General features: G+C 45.0%; 1 protein-coding gene across 2 annotated transcripts in view; it reads right to left on the reverse strand.

The window, feature by feature from the left end:
- LOC143768143 (uncharacterized) overlaps positions 1–16007 on the reverse strand; it is a 62152-nt gene that overhangs the window by 14872 nt on the left and 31273 nt on the right. The window contains exon 2 of one of the 2 annotated variants that reach the window (XM_077257699.1): positions 3786–4070. The exons of the other annotated variant lie outside the window; for it this stretch is intronic. The gene's annotated coding sequence lies outside the window, so the exon portion shown is untranslated. The remainder of the gene's footprint in view (positions 1–3785; positions 4071–16007) is intronic. 2 annotated transcript variants of the gene reach the window in all.

The raw sequence follows: 16007 nt of genomic DNA on the forward strand, positions 1-16007 counted from the left end.
ACCAGTGTTACCACAGCACATGCAAGCGCCAGCTCACCATCTGAAGTGCAATGTCACCATATGCCTACTTAAACAGTCGCTGCTCACAATTCGCCATGAAGCCTTGCATGCAGAGAAGGTGGGGATGGAGAAAGAAAACAGTTTGTAGCCAGCCAAGCCTCATCTGCTCAGCGCAGATGATTGTGCATCAATGATCAGGTGGCTGCTTAGGAGAAGAAAGAGGAGGAACAGGAGCTGGTGCCTAGCGCAATGGATGCTAGTAGCCACAACCTTTGTCCCATCTCTTCTACACAGATGGGCTGAGGATGGGAGTGAGGAGGATGAAAGGAGGCAATGGAGAGTGGTCATCATAGTTGGGACAGTGAAGTGTTTGTTGTAAGGAGCTTGGCATATATGGCTGACTTCATGTACCGCTGCCTTTCCCGTGACCCTCACATTTCATGAATGCAGAAGCAGGGGTATACTGCCAATTTCATGACCCCAACCCAGCACCCGATGACCAGGAGTGATAAGCAGGGAAGAAATTTTAAAGATGGCCAAGCAATACCTAGCCGACCAAACCAGTGTACTCCCCAATTCCACTTTCAACTATTGGGTTTCAAAGCTGGACACCTGGCATGAGCTATCACTCTATGCCTCTGTGTTGACGTGCTGCACTGCCGCTAGCATCTTGTCTGAGCGGGTTTTTAGTGCCACCAGAAGGGGGAGGGGTCATAACAGACAGGTGCTTTTGCATTTCAATAAAGAATGCAGACAGGCTCTTTCTCAAAAATGATCAAACCCTGAATTAGCCCACCCTTTTCCATACCACCAGATGACAGCAATAAAAAAGAGTGCTTGTAATATTCAATATTTTTATTAGGTCCACCAGTTGCTGCCTTTCAGGGGTCTATGGATGACCCTCAATTTCTGTATGGCTTTGCACTTTCTGCAAAGGCTTTATCACTGTGTAATTACATCAACTACACTTTAAAAAAAAAAATTCTCATGTTATGGATTCAAAGACTGATCCATACAGGTTAACACAGCTGTTGTTGCATTACAGTGGTATGTAAAGCATACAAAAAGAATTAAAAACAATATGTCACTCATCCATACAGCATTACATGCTTTGTGTCACATTTTTGTGGTGGAAAAAAAGTGCATTTGAAAATGTTGCTGGCTAATACAGAGTCCTAATTTTTGGCAGTTCTTGTTTCCTTCACATATTCATCTCAAATTTGCCATTTATTAAACCAAAAAAACATTTTAGTTTACATATATTTATGGGGGGGTGTCCTCCTCATGCTGGTCTCCTTCCATTCAGCACTTTTCACATGCATTTTAATAGTCACTGCACCCCAGACCTCTTTGCATTGCCAGCCAGAAAAAAGCTCAGCTCCCCCCCCCCCCCCCCATTTACAATTTTGCAAGTATTAGGAATTGCTTGGTTCGAGCAACGAGCACCCGAGTACTTTAGTGCTCTCATCCCCAATATACACTTTTCAGAATTGCTTTGCAGTATTGTGAATTAAAAACCACATCAAATATTTTTGAAAAATTAGAAGACTCTAGCAAATTAAGATTTTGAAAAGATGTGATCATCTTTAGAGGAAATAAGTAGTGTAATAAAGGGTAGATTTTGAACAGAGGATAAAAAGTTGACAATTATTATAAGCCTAAAGATAGGAGAAGGTGCATCATTTCAGGTTCCAAAAGTTTTTTTCCCTCAACATGTAGCAATAAAAATGTTAACCTTAATGCCACAGAAGATGGAAATTCAACATTGTCATGTCATTCTTGGTTTGTCCCTAAAGATACCGTCACACTAAACGATATCGCTAGCGATCCGTGACGTTGCAGCGTCCTGGCTAGCGATATCGTTTAGTTTGACACGCAGCAGCGATCAGGATCCTGCTGTAATATCGCTGGTCGTTGAAGAAAGTTCAGAACTTTATTTGGTCGTCAGACCGGCGTGTATCGTCGTGTCTGACACCAAAAGCAACGATACCAGCGATGTTTTACACTGGTAACCAGGGTAAACATCGGGTTGCTAAGCGCAGGGCCGCGCTTAGTAATCCGATGTTTACCCTGGTTACCAGTGTAAAATGTAAAAAAAACAAACAGTACATACTCACCTTCGCGTCCCCCGGCGTCCGCTTCCTGCACTGACTGAGCGCCGGCCGTAAAGTGAAAGCACAGCACAGCGGTGACATCACCGCTCTGCTATTAGGGCCGGCGCTCAGTCAGTGCAGGGAAGCGGACGCCGGGGGATGCGAAGGTGAGTATGTACTGTTTGTTTTTTTTACATTTTACACTGGTAACCAGGGTAAACATCGGGTTACTAAGCGCAGCCCTGCGCTTAGCAACCCGATGTTTACCCTGGTTACCCGGGGACCTCGGCATCATTGGTCGCTGGAGAGCGGTCTGTGTGACAGCTCTCCAGCGACCAAACAGCGACGCTGCAGCGATCGGCATCGTTGTCTGTATCGCTGCAGCGTCGCTTAATGTGAAGGTACCTTTAGGCTAACTTGATTTAGTCTTTCAACTACTAATTGTGCTGTATTGTCAATCCTAATTATGGTAATCAGATTTTAAAGATAAGTATTGATAGGAATTCTATTTGCTGCATGTATAGAATATTCTAAGCATTCTGTTTTTAAAGGCCTCATTCACAGATAAAAATCAGCTGAAGTTGCCTATCTTAGCAGGACCAGCCAACCGTCTAATATCTAGGAGGGCATTCGAACTCTCCCCCAACAAAAGTGGTTTAAGGAGAAAAGGATCGGTCACATGAATTTCAATTTCCAGTCCTTTTATCTTTAAGATGAGCCGACAGCAGCTTTCTTTCTCCCATGTAAGGCTACTTTCACACTTCAGTCGGTACGGGGCCATCGCAAATAGTCAGCCCAACGATTGTTGTGCTAAATTTAGCACAACGTGGGCAGCGGATGCAGTTTTACAACGCATCCGCTGCCCATTGTGATGAGCGGGTAAGAGGCAGCAGAGTTTCAGCAGCGCATGCGCGGTCGAAAATGGCAGACACGTCGCACAAAAAAAAAAAGTACATTGAACTTTTTTTGTGCGTCGCGTCTGCCAAAACACGACGGATCCGTCGCACGACGGATGCGACATGTGCCCATCTGTCGCTAATACAAGTCTATGGGCAAAAAACGCATCCTGCAAGCACATTTACAGGATCCGTTTTTTGCCCATACCGACGGAGGAAAAAAGATGGAAGTGTGAAAGTAGCCTAAAACTACAGGAATGCTAGGCTGAGTCAAGAGAGATTAGATAGATTGCAGTCTGCAGAATAAAAGCAAAATTGACAATTTTTATCACATGTATAGCCAGCTTTAGTGGGATGTTTCTCGAATGTTCACTATGCCAAATTATCTCATTGTTATGACAGCCCAGGAGAAAAAAAAAAAACCCCTAATGCAGGGATAATACTATAAAAAGGACTGATTATTAGTGATGAGTGAACATGCTCGGATATTATGTTACAGTCCCTGCAGCTGCATAATTTGCGGCTTTTAGACAGTATGAACACATTTGTTAGAGAATCCCCATGTATTCAGGCTGTCTAACAGCCGCAAATCATACAGCCACCGGCACTTGAACATAATATAAGAGCAATCCCATATGCATGGATAAGATGTTATCTGAGCACACACACACACACACACACACACACACACACACACACACACACACACACACACACACACACGTGTTCGCTCATTACTACTCATTAGGTCATGAGCACACTTTGAGAACATTTTTCTTTTGTTAGATATACTCACCAGGCTTAAGAGAACTTAATTTTTTAGGTTTATCTTCCAGTGTCTTAAATTTATGTACAAAAGTCAGCTTAGTAGAAAGGTACTCTTGTAAAGTTATTGGCTTGTAGAGTTTTCAATCTTTCCAAAATTAAAACTTAAAATGGTAAGCAATTTGTAAATGTAAAAGGTTGACAATGAAGGTCACAAAGCCAAGTTGAGGGGGAAAAAAAAAAAAAAAAAAAAAAAAAACACCGGTGGCATGAAGTCAAGGTCTTCAACAGCTGTCAGTCGATAAATCAAAAAGTCCTGAAACCAAGCAAATCTGTTAGTTTATAATGCTTTATTAAATTCTGAAGGAGCACATAAAAAAAAAATATGCGATTAAGAAAATCAATCTTTTAATTTGTCTAAGTATTGCCAAGCTTTAAATATGGGTTGTCACATACCTAGAATTCCATTTACATACATCTCTAAAGGGATGTCCAGGTTTTTGTCTTATATTCTGTGAACCTAGGCTGCAGGATACTAATATTTTAGAATATATTCACTGCCCGCATTCTGGACCATAGCCCAAATAACACACTTTGGCATGTGACCATCCTCACAACTGATTTTAGGAGATCTGATCAAAGTCCAACTAGTCTTTTCCCGTTTTATAAAAAAAAATAATTAAATTTAAAAAAAAACCTAGTTGTAACTAGTGATTAGCGAGTGTGCTGGTTACTCGAGTTTCTCAGCATGCTCGGGTGGTCAGTATTTCAGCGTGCTGGGATTTAGTATGTCGACGCAGCTGCATGATTTGTGGCTGCTAGACAGCTTGAATATATATGGGGGTTGCTTAACCCATTCATGACCCAGCCTATTTTGACCTTAATGACCTGGCCGTTTATTGCAATTCTGACCAGTGTCCCTTTATGAGGTAATAACTCAGGAACGCTTCAACGGATCCTAGTGGTTCTGAGATTGTTTTTTCGTGACATATTGGGCTTCATGATAGTGGTAAATTTAGGTCGATAATTCCTGAGTTTATTTGTGAAAAAAACGGAAATTTGGTGAAAATTTTCACAATTTTCACATTTTTAATCTGTTAAACCAGAGAGTTATGTGACACAAAATAGTGACACAAAATAGTTAATAAACAACATTTCCCACATGTCTACTTTACATCAGCACAATTTTGGAAACAAATTTTTTTTTTTTTGCTAGGAAGTTAAGGGTTAAAATTTGACCAGTGATTTCTCATTTTTACAACAAAATTTACAAAACCATTTTTTTAGGGACCACCTCACATTTGAAGTCAGTTTGAGGGTTCTATATGGCAGAAAAAACCCAAAAGTGACACCATTCTAAAAACTGCACCCCTCAAGGTGCTCAAAACCACATTCAAGAAGTTTATTAACCCTTCAGGTGCTTCACAGCAGCAGAAGCAACATGGAAGGAAAAAGTGAACATTTACCTTTTTAGTCACAAAAATTATCATTTAGCAACAATTTTTTTTATTTTCCCAAGGGTAAAAGGAGAAACTGGGCCACGAAAGTTGTTGTCCAATTTGTCCTGAGTACGCTGATACCTCACATGTGGGGGTAAACCACTGTTTGGGCACACGGCAGGGCTCGGAAGGGAAGGAGCGCCATTTGACTTTTTGAATGAAAAATTGGCTCCAATCGTTAGCGGACACCATGTCGCGTTTGGAGAGCCCCTGTGTGCCTAAACATTGGAGCTCCCCTACAAGTGACCCCATTTTGGAAACTAGACCCCCCCAAGGAACTTATCTAGATGCATAGTGAGCACTTTAAACCCCCAAGTGCTTCACAGAAGTTTATAACGCAGGGCCGTAAAAATAATAAATGTGTGTTTTCTTTCCTCAAAAATGATTTTTAGCCCGGAATTTTTTATTTTCCCAAGGGTTACAGGAGAAATTGGACCCCAAATGTTGTTTTCCAGTTTGTCCTGAGTACGCTGGTACCCCATATGAGGGGGTAAACCACTGTTTGGGCGCACGGCAGGGAAGGCATGCCATTTGGCTTTTTGAATGGAAAATTAGCTCCAATCATTAGCGGACACCATGTCGCGTTTGGAGAGCCCCTTTGTGCCTAAACAGTAGAAACTCCCCACAATTGACCCCGTTTTGGAAACTAGACCCCCAAGGGAACTTCTCTAGATGTGTGGTGAGCACTTTGAACCCCCAAGTGCTTCACAGACGTTTATAACGCAGAGCCGTGAAAATAAAAAATAATTTTTCATTCCTCTAAAATTATGTTTTAGCAAGCAATTTTTTATTTTTGCAAGGGTAACAGGAGAAATTGGACCCCAATAATTGTTGCCCAGTTTGTTCTGAGTATGCTGGTACCCCATATGTGGGGATAAACCACTGTTTGGGCGCACATCGGGGCTCGGAAGGGAGGGAGCACCATTTGACTTTTTGAACGCAAGATTTGCTGGAATCAATGGTGGCGCCATGTTGTGTTTGGAGACCCCTGATGTGCCTAAACAGTGGAAACCCCTCAATTCTAACTCCAACACTAATCCCAACACACCCCAAACCCTATTCCCAACTCTAGATATAACCCTAACCCCAATACAGCCCTAACCACAACCCTAACCCAACACACCCCTAACCCTAACCTTAACCCTACTTCCAACCCTAGCCCTAATTCCAACCCTAACCCTTAGGCTATGTGCCCACATTATGGGATTCGTATGAGATTTTTCTGCACCATTTTTGAAAAATCCACAGGTAAAAGGCACTGCGTTTTACCTGCAGATTTACCGCGGATTTCCAGTGTTTTTGTGCGGATTTCACCTGCAGATTACTATTGAGGAGCAGGTGTAAAACGGAATCCGCACAAAAAAATTGACATGCTGCGGAAAATACAACACAGCGTTTCCGCACGGTATTTTCCGCACCATGGGCACAGCGGATTTGGTTTTCAGTATGTTTACATGGTACTGTAAACCTGATGGAAAACTGTTGCCAATCCGCTGCGGATCCACAGCAGTTTTCCCAAAGTTTACAGTACCATGTAAACCTATGGGAAAAAAACCGCTGTGCACATGCTGCGGAAAAATCCACGCGGAAACACAGCGGATTTTCCGCAGCATGTCACTTCTTTCTGCGGATTCCGCAGCGGTTTTCAACCTGCACCAATAGGAAAGTGCAGTTGAAAACCCGCAGAGGAATCCGCAGAAGAAACCGCGAGAAAATCCACAGTGGTTTTGCACTGCGGATTTTCTAAAAACGCTGCGGAAAAATCCACAGCAGAATCTGCAATGTGTGCACATGGCCTAACCCTAACCCTAGTGGGGTAAGAAAAAAAAAAATATATATATATTTTCTTTATTTTTATTATTGTCCCTACCTATGGGGGGTGATAAAGGGGGGTTCATTTACTATTTTTGTATTATTTTGATCACTGTGATAAAACCTATCACAGTGATCAAAATGTACTTGGAACGAATCTGCCGTCCGATTCGGCGGGCGCACTGCGCATGCGCCCGCCATTTTGGAAGATGGCTGCGCCCATGAAGAAGACGGACGGACACCGCAAGGCTCGGTAAGTATGAGGGGGGGGGAAATCGGAGCACGGGGGGCGAGCGCACAGAAGTACAGGGCAGAAAGGAGGACTGGGGAGGCGATCGGTGGCGGTGGTGGGCAGATTAGGTTTTCCAGCCATGGCTGATGATATTGCAGTATCGGCCATGGCTGGATTGTAATATTTCACCATTTTCATAGGTGAAATATTACAAATCGCTCTGATTGGCTGTTGAGAGTGAAACAGCCAATCAGAGCGATCATAGCCACGGGGGGGGGGGCTGAAGTACCACTCCCCCTGTCCCTGCAGATTGGGTGAAATTGGAGTTAACCCTTTCACCCGATCTGCAGGGACGCGATCATTCCATGACGCCACATAGGCGTCACAGGTCGGATTGGCACCGACTTTCATGATGCCTATGTGGCGTCATGGGTCGGGAAGGGGTTAACAAACAGGCAATCTCCACATGTATTCAAGCTATCTAGAATCATGCAGCTGTGTCAAACTAAATCTCTGAGCACGCTGAAATACTTGGAGACCACCCGAGCATGCTCGGAGAAACCCGAGTAACCAGCACTCATCACTAGTAGTAACCTTACAGCTGAAGTCACACAGTCTCCCTCCTCCTTCAACTTCCGTGTGCACAATGCAAGGGAGCAGAGGCATGACATGATAGAAGGGACAAACAGCTTTATTTAATGGGGGGGAGAAATTAGGGAGCTACGATGCATCAGTGGCATAGAGCGATGCTTGGTGGCATGATTTATGTTGCAACCAAAACGTTGTGTAGCTCCAGCATACAGTTGACCTTGTGGGTAGGCAAAGATAATACACAATATATTTATTTATTAAGTTACACATACAGAGGGTGAAATAAGTAAAGAACACATCAATTTTCTAAAGTTATTCTTTACATGAAATTCTCATCAGATGTTGGTAACAATCTACACAAGAAATCAAACCATGAAACCCGTAAATTAGTTTAAGTTAAGTAATAACGAGAAGTGACAGGGGGAAAATGATTACACAACCTTACTGAAATTTAATACTTCATACAAAAGCCTTTATTGGTGATGACTAGGGTTGAGCGAAACGTATCGGACAAATTAAAAAAAAAAAAAAAAAATCGCCGACTTTCAGCAAAGTCGGGTTTCGTGAAACCCGACCCCACTGTGGGATCGGCCATGCTGTCTGCGATCTTCGCGCCAAAGTCACGTTTTGTATTTCTCAGCCAATGAAGGAGGACGCAGAGTGTGGGCAGCGTGATGACATAGGTCTCGGTCCCCACCATCTTAGAGAAGGGCATGACAGTGATTGGCTTGCTTTCTGTGGCGTCACAGGGGCGTGCCCGCCGACCGCCATCTTACTTCTGCCGATGTTAGCATAGGGAGAGGTTGCTGCAGCTTCATCAGAAGCAGGGATATCGTTAGGGAGGGAAGATTAACTCCGAAACTGCTTGTGCTGTAGCGATTTCCACTGTCCAACACCACCTTTGTTATGCAGGGACAGTGGAGGCTATATCTTTGTGCATCAGCTCTGTAGCTTATTAGGCTGCCTTACAAGGCTCCCTGATAGCTGTATTGCTGTTTGCACGCTGCTGTGCAAACCAACTGCTTTATTAAAATCAAAAATCCTGTTAGGCCATGTGCACACGTTCAGGATTTTTCGCTTTTTTTGCTAAAAAGGCGAAAAAACGCTTACATATGCCTCCTATTATTTACAGGGTATTCCGCATTTTTTGTGCAAATGTTGCATTTTTTTCCGCGAAAGAAAAAGCAACATATTCATTAAATTTGCGGAATTGCGGGGATTCCGCACACCTAGGAATGCATTGATCTGCTTACTTCCCGCACGGGGCTGTGCACACCATGCGGGAAGTAAGCAGATTATGTGCGATTGGTACCCAGGGTGGAGAGGAGACTCTCCTCCACGGACTGGGCACCATATTTTTTTTTTAATTTTTTTTTTAAACCAAAGAATTAAAATAAAAAATAGTCATATACTCACCCTCTGATGGCCCCCGCAGTCTTCCCACCTCTCCGGTGCACGCTGCTGCTTCCGTTCCTATAGATGCTGTGTGCAGGACCTGCGATGACGTCGCGGCTTGTGATTGGTCGCGTGACCGCTCACGTGACCAATCACAAGCCGCGACGTCATCGAAGGTCACACACACACACACACACACACACACACACACACACCATCTATAGGAACGGATGCCACTGAGGAGATTGGCTGTCTGCAGGTGAGTATAACCATTTTTTTTTTTTATTATTATTTTTAAACATTCTATCTTACTATTGATGCTGCATAGGCAGCATCTATAGTAAAAAGGTGGTCACACTTGTCAAACACTATGTTTGACACGTGTGACCAACCTGTCAGTCAGTTTTCCAAGCGATGCTACAGATCGCTTGGAAAACTTTAGCATTCTGCAAGCTAATTACGCTTGCAAAATGCTAAAAAAAAAAAAAAAAAGCGAAAAAAAAAAGCGGATTTCTTGCAGAAAATTTCCGGTTTTCTTCAGGAAATTTCTGCAAGAAATCCTGACGTGTGCACATACCCTTACTCCTTTCTGCAGTTATCTTGTTTATTTGTCCACACTTGTGTGCAGCAGTCCTTTTTGTTGCTGCCATACTTGTCCTGACTAGGGTTGAGCGAAACGGATCGTTCATTTTCATAAGTCGCCGACTTTTGGCAAAGTCGGCGTCTCATGAACCCCGACCGATCCCTGTGTGGGGTTGGCCATGCGGTACGCGACTTTCGCGCCAAAGTCGCATTTCAATGACGCTAAAAGCGCCATTTCTCAGCCAATGAAGGTGGACGCAGAGTGTGGGCAGCGTGATGACAGAACTCAGTCCCCACCATCTTAGAGAAGGGCATTGCAGTCATTGGCTTGCTTTCTGCCGCGTCACAGGGGCTATAAAGGGGCGTTCCCGCCGACCGCCATCTTACTGCTGCTGATCTGAGTGTAGGGAGAGGTGCCGCTTCGTCAGAAGCAGGGATAGTGTTTTTTTCAGGGTACATTCACCCCCAAACCGCTTGTGCTGTAGCGATTTCCACTGTCCAACACCACCTTTTGTTTGCACGGACAGTGGAAGCTACATTTTTTTTTCCTCAGCGCTGTAGCTCATTGGGCTGCCCTAGAAGGCCCCTGACCCGGATAGCTGCGTTGCTGTGTGTGTGTGTACGCCGCTGTGCAAACCAACTGCTTTTTTCAAAGCACAAATCCTGTTCCTTCCTTTCCGCACAGCTATCTTGTGTGTTTGTCCACACTTGTGTGCAGCAGTCCTTTTCATAGCTGCCTGCCATACTTTTCTGAGATTACTGCAGGGAGATAAAGATTGGCAAGTCTGCCTCTGTGCCATTGCCGTGTGTGGCATCTGTCTCTCATTGTGTGCGCCACAGAAAACCTAGTGTGTAATATTGTTTTTTGTTTTGTTTTGTTTTTAAAATTCTCCCTGAAAAAAAAAAAAAAAAAAAAAAAAAAGTGGGAGATTAAGATTGGCATTTCTGCTTGAGTGCCGGTCCTGTGTGTGCCATCTGTCTCAAATTATTGGGGCACAGAAAACCTAGTGTGTAACATTAGGCCTGATTTTCCTTTCAGTGTCAGGCACCTATAAAGGTATATATAAATCCTACAGAAGTTTGAGTTCACCTGATAAGTTGTTTTACAGTAACAAATACCGTTACTTTGGTTACGTTTTGCAAACAATGAGGAAGTCTAGTGGAAGAGGTCGTGGCTGTGGGCGGTCATTGTCAGCTGGTAATGATGGTAGTGGTGGTGGAGCATCAGGTGGTCGTGGTAAAAGCAGTACAGCACCTAAGGCCGGCGTCACACTCAGCGTAAGCCAATACGGTCCGTTTTTTACGGCCGTAATACAGAGAAATGTTCCCAAAATAGTGATCCGTAGGCAGGGTGTGTCAGCGTATTTTGCGCATGGCATCCTCCGTATGTAATCCGTACTGCGAGATTTTCTCGCAGGCTTGCAAAACCGACATCTAATGGATTTATGTGCTCAAATGTTCGGTAAAAAATATATATATATATATATATATATATATATATATATATATATATATATATATATATATATATATATATATATATATATATATATATATTATACTGTATATATATATATATATATATATATATATATATCTCTCATTGAGACACATATATATTCTGTATTTATATTTCATTCAGCGCGATATCTGTGAAAAGCCGGTAATTCAATTGCCGACTTTTCATTTCTCCTGCCTAAACCCGACAGGATATGAGACATGGTTTACATACAGTAAACCATCTCCTATCCCCCTTTTTTTTGCATATTCCACACTACTAATGTTAGTAGTGTGTATGTGCAAAATTTGGCCACTGTAGCTGCTCAAATAAAGGGTTAAATGGCAGAAAAAATTGGCGTGGGCTCCCGCGCAATTTTCTCCGCCAGAGTAGTAAAGCCAGTGACTGAGGGCAGATATTAATAGCCAGGAGAGGGTCCATGGTTATTGCCCCCCCCCCCGTGGCTAAAAACATCTGCCCCCAACCACCCCAGAAAAGGCACATCTGGAAGATGCGCCTATTCTGGCACTTGGCCACTCTCTTCCCACTCCCGTGTAGCGGTGGGATATGGGGTAATGAAGGGTTAATGCCACCTTGCTATTGTAAGGTGACATTAAGCCAGATTAATAATAATGGAGATACCACGCTACGAGCTACCCAGTCGACACTTCTTTTCGAGAAAAGCCATCCCAGCCCTCCAACAGCATGTTAAAGACCGCATCGTCCATGCACTCAGGCAGTCTGTGTCTACAAAGGTGCACCTGACAACAGATGCATGGACCAGTAGGCATGGCCAGGGACGTTACGTGTCCATCACGGCACACTGGGTGAATGTGGTGGATGCAGGGTCCACAGGGGACAGCAATATTGGGACAGTTCTGCCTAGCCCACGGTCTAGGAAACAGTTGGCTGTAGGCGTTCGCCCCCTCCTCCTCCTCTTCCTCCTGCAGAAGCGAGAGCTCGTCCACAGACCGCAGTCGCACATCCACTCCATCCGCAGCTGCCACTGTTGCACACCAGGTGTGTCATTATGGGACAGCTAGTGGCAAGCATAAGCAGGCTGTATTGGCAATGAAGTGTTTGGGCGACAGACACACCGCGGAAGTTCTGTCCGAGTTCTTACAGAAAGAAACTCAGTCATGGCTGGGCACTGTACATCTTGAGGCAGGCAAGGTAGTGAGTGATAACGGAAGGAATTTCATGGCTGCCATAGCCCTTTCCCAACTGAAACACATTCCTTGCTTGCCTCACACCTTAAACCTGGTGGTGCAGTGCTTCCTGAAAAGTTATCCGGGGTTACCCGACCTGCTCCTCAAAGTGCGCAGACTTTGCTCGCATATCCGCCGTTCGCCCGTACACTCCAGCCATATGCAGAACTATCAGCGGTCTTTGAACCTTCCCCAGCATCCCCTAATCATCGACGTTGCAACAAGGTGGAACTCCACACTGCACATGCTTCAGAGACTGTGCGAACAGAGGCGTGCTGTTATGTTTTTGTGGGAGGATACACATACACGGGCAGGCAGTTGGATGGCAGACATGGAGTTGTCAGGTGTGCAGTGGTTGAAGCTACAAGACCTGTGTCAAGTCCTTCAGTGTTTTGAGGAATGCACACGGCTGGTTAGTGCAGACAACGCCATAAGCATGAGCATCCCCCTAATGCGTCTGCTGATGCAAAGTTTGACGCACATAAAGGAGCAGGCGTCTGCAGCCGAGGGAGAGGAAAGCCTTGATGACAGTCAGCCATTGTCTGGTCAGGGCCGTGTAGAGGACGCGGTAGCGGGCGAAGAGGAGGAGGAGGAGGAGGAGGACGAGGAGGATGATGAGGATGAGTACTTTTTTAATGAGGAAGCTTCTCCTGGGCCAACAGAAATTAGTGGCGTTGCAAGGCCGGGTTCTGTTTTTTTAAGGGAGACAAGTGACGTAGATTTGCCTGTAACTGCCCCTCAAACCAGCACAACCGCAGATTTGACAACTGGAACTTTGGCCCACATGGCGGATTATGCCTTACGTATCCTCAAAAGGGACCCACGCATTATTAAAATGATGAGCGATGACGATTACTGGTTGGCCTGCATCCTTGACCCTCGCTATAAAGGCAAATTGCAAAATATTATGCCACATGAGAACCTCGAACAAATATTAGCAACCAAACAAGCTACTCTTGTAGACCATTTGATTCAGGCATTCCCAGCACACAGCGCCGGTGATGGTTCTCACACGAGCGGCAGGGGGCTACAGGGCAGAGGTGTTAGAGGTGCACAAATCAGAAGTGGCGTTGGACAGAGGGATTTTCTGACCAGGTTGTGGAGTGATTTCGCAATGACCGCAGACAGGACAGGTACTGCAGCATCTATTCAAAGTGACAGGAGACCACATTTGTCCAGTATGGTTACTAACTATTTTTCATCCCTTATCGATGTTCTCCCTCAACCGTCATTACCATTTGATTACTGGGCATCAAAATTAGACACCTGGCCTGAATTGGCAGAATATGCATTGCAGGAGCTTGCTTGCCCAGCAGCTAGTGTGCTATCAGAAAGAGTATTCAGTGCTGCTGGTTCAATATTAACCGAAAAAAAGACTCGTCTGGCTACCCAAAATGTGGATGATCTCACCTTCATTAAAATGAACCACTCCTGGATTTCAAATTATTTTGCCCCATCTTTCTCGGCTGACACCTAGCTTTCCTATAAAAAGGTCTTGCTTGTGGACTGGTCTTACTGAGTGTTCCAATCCCTTAATTTGCAGCAGCTGTTTGTCCAGCATACGACATGTTTACACCTCCCTCAATGGGAAAACTCCCCCCACGGGGCCGTGGTCTCGCCACTTGGCGCAAGCACCCGTTTTAGTGCAGTTTGTCTGAGGAGGTGGGTGTGCCCGCTTTTGGTCGACGACACTGCCACTGGGTACCTCATAGTACAATAAAGTGTCTCTGGCGGTGGTGGCGCGCACCCAACGTCAGACACACCGTTGTAACATGAGGGGCCCTGGGACGGTACCGCCGGCCACAAGAGAGTTCACCCCCCCCCCAGCTCAAACTGTGCTCTACCACGTGCAAAATTATCTCGCACAGCTCCACCAATGTTTAGTCTATGCGCTGACATCATTCAATGCCTGGCACTGACAATACCAATTTGTTGACATCTATGATGCTAGTTAAAGTAGTCTGGGTCAGTGTCCTATATTGGCACCAGTAAATACTTACTGCCAAATTACTTTGTCAGAAACTCAGCAGATGAGCCCCACCCCTGTACCTAAGTATGCCACACTTTTTTTTGCTGTTTTGCGAGACATTAACATCTATTTATTTTTTGTGAGTACTAACTGTGTCAGACACTCCTTGCAATCGTCCTCCGCTGACCACACCAATGCTGCCTGTGTATCCATGTAACCTATTTAAAACTGCCTTGAGCCTATTTAGTTATTTTAGGCCTTCGTTAGCCTGTCTGCGGTCCCTACTTGCAATCCTCCTCCATTGACCACAACAATGCTGCCCGTGTACCCCTGGAACCTATTTAAAAGTTCATAGAGCCTATTTATATATTTTATTTAATATTAATAAAGCCATGATGGACTACGCTGTACCACGCTACAAGCTAACCAGTCGACACTTCTTTTGCGAGAAAAGCCATCCCAACCCTCCACCAGCATGTAAAAGACAGCATTGTCCATGCACTCTGGCAATCTGTGAGTACAAAGGTGCACCTGACAACAGACGCATGGACCTGTAGGCATGGCCACGGAAGGTTACGTGTCCATTACGGCACAATGGGTTAATGTGGTGGATGCATGGTCCACAGGGGACAGCCTACTAAGTCTGTCTGCAGTCCCTAATTCAAATTGTCCTCCACTGTCTAAATCTGAGCTTCAACCTTCAGGCTCTCATTAAGTGCTTTTTTAACCAAAAATTGGTGGTTGGGGCCTAATAACTGTTTGCCGCTCCCTGGTGTTGTCCTCCACTGTATAAAGCTGAGCTTCAGTCTTTAGGCTTTTGGCCTATAGTAGCAGATATTAAACTGCATTTGGCCTACTAGTGTGGTTGGGCCCTTAAAACAGTGTCTGCTGCTCCTGGGTTTGCTACTCCACTGAACAAAGCAATGCCGCCTGTTTAGTCCTGTCCTGTTACCAATTTTGAACTGCATTTAGCCTACTTTATTCTTTGGCCCTATATCTGTGTTTCCTCCTCATCCTGCCCATTGCCCAGCCACTGCTAGATGAGTCTGCTGGTACATTGACCTAGACCACTACATTCCCCTTGCACTCTACACAGCCAGAATCTGACCCTGCTGAAAGTAAGGTTCCCCTTCCCGCATGTTATACCACCTTACACAGGGACAAAGAGGAAGGTGCAGATGAAAGTGCAGGTTCCTTCATCAGGTGGGGGGGCATACTCGTTGGCGACGTCACTGGCACAGGGCCCCTCAGAGTACGCAAAAGTGTCGCTGCTGGTGGGAGGCGCCCCCGCCGTGCAAACACACCGCTGTACTTTGAGGGGCCCTGTGCCAGTGCCAACGAGTGGGCCCCCCCTGCTTGCTTAGGATCACAGCACTTGCAAACTTGACATACTTACCTCTCACTGCTCCACCGCCGTGACGTAGTCCACGTTTCCTGGGCCCACTAAAACCTTGAACCAGCCCTACC

Source organism: Ranitomeya variabilis, chromosome 1 (assembly GCF_051348905.1).
Source record: "Ranitomeya variabilis isolate aRanVar5 chromosome 1, aRanVar5.hap1, whole genome shotgun sequence".
In the NCBI taxonomy this organism is placed as follows: Eukaryota; Metazoa; Chordata; class Amphibia; order Anura; family Dendrobatidae; genus Ranitomeya; species Ranitomeya variabilis.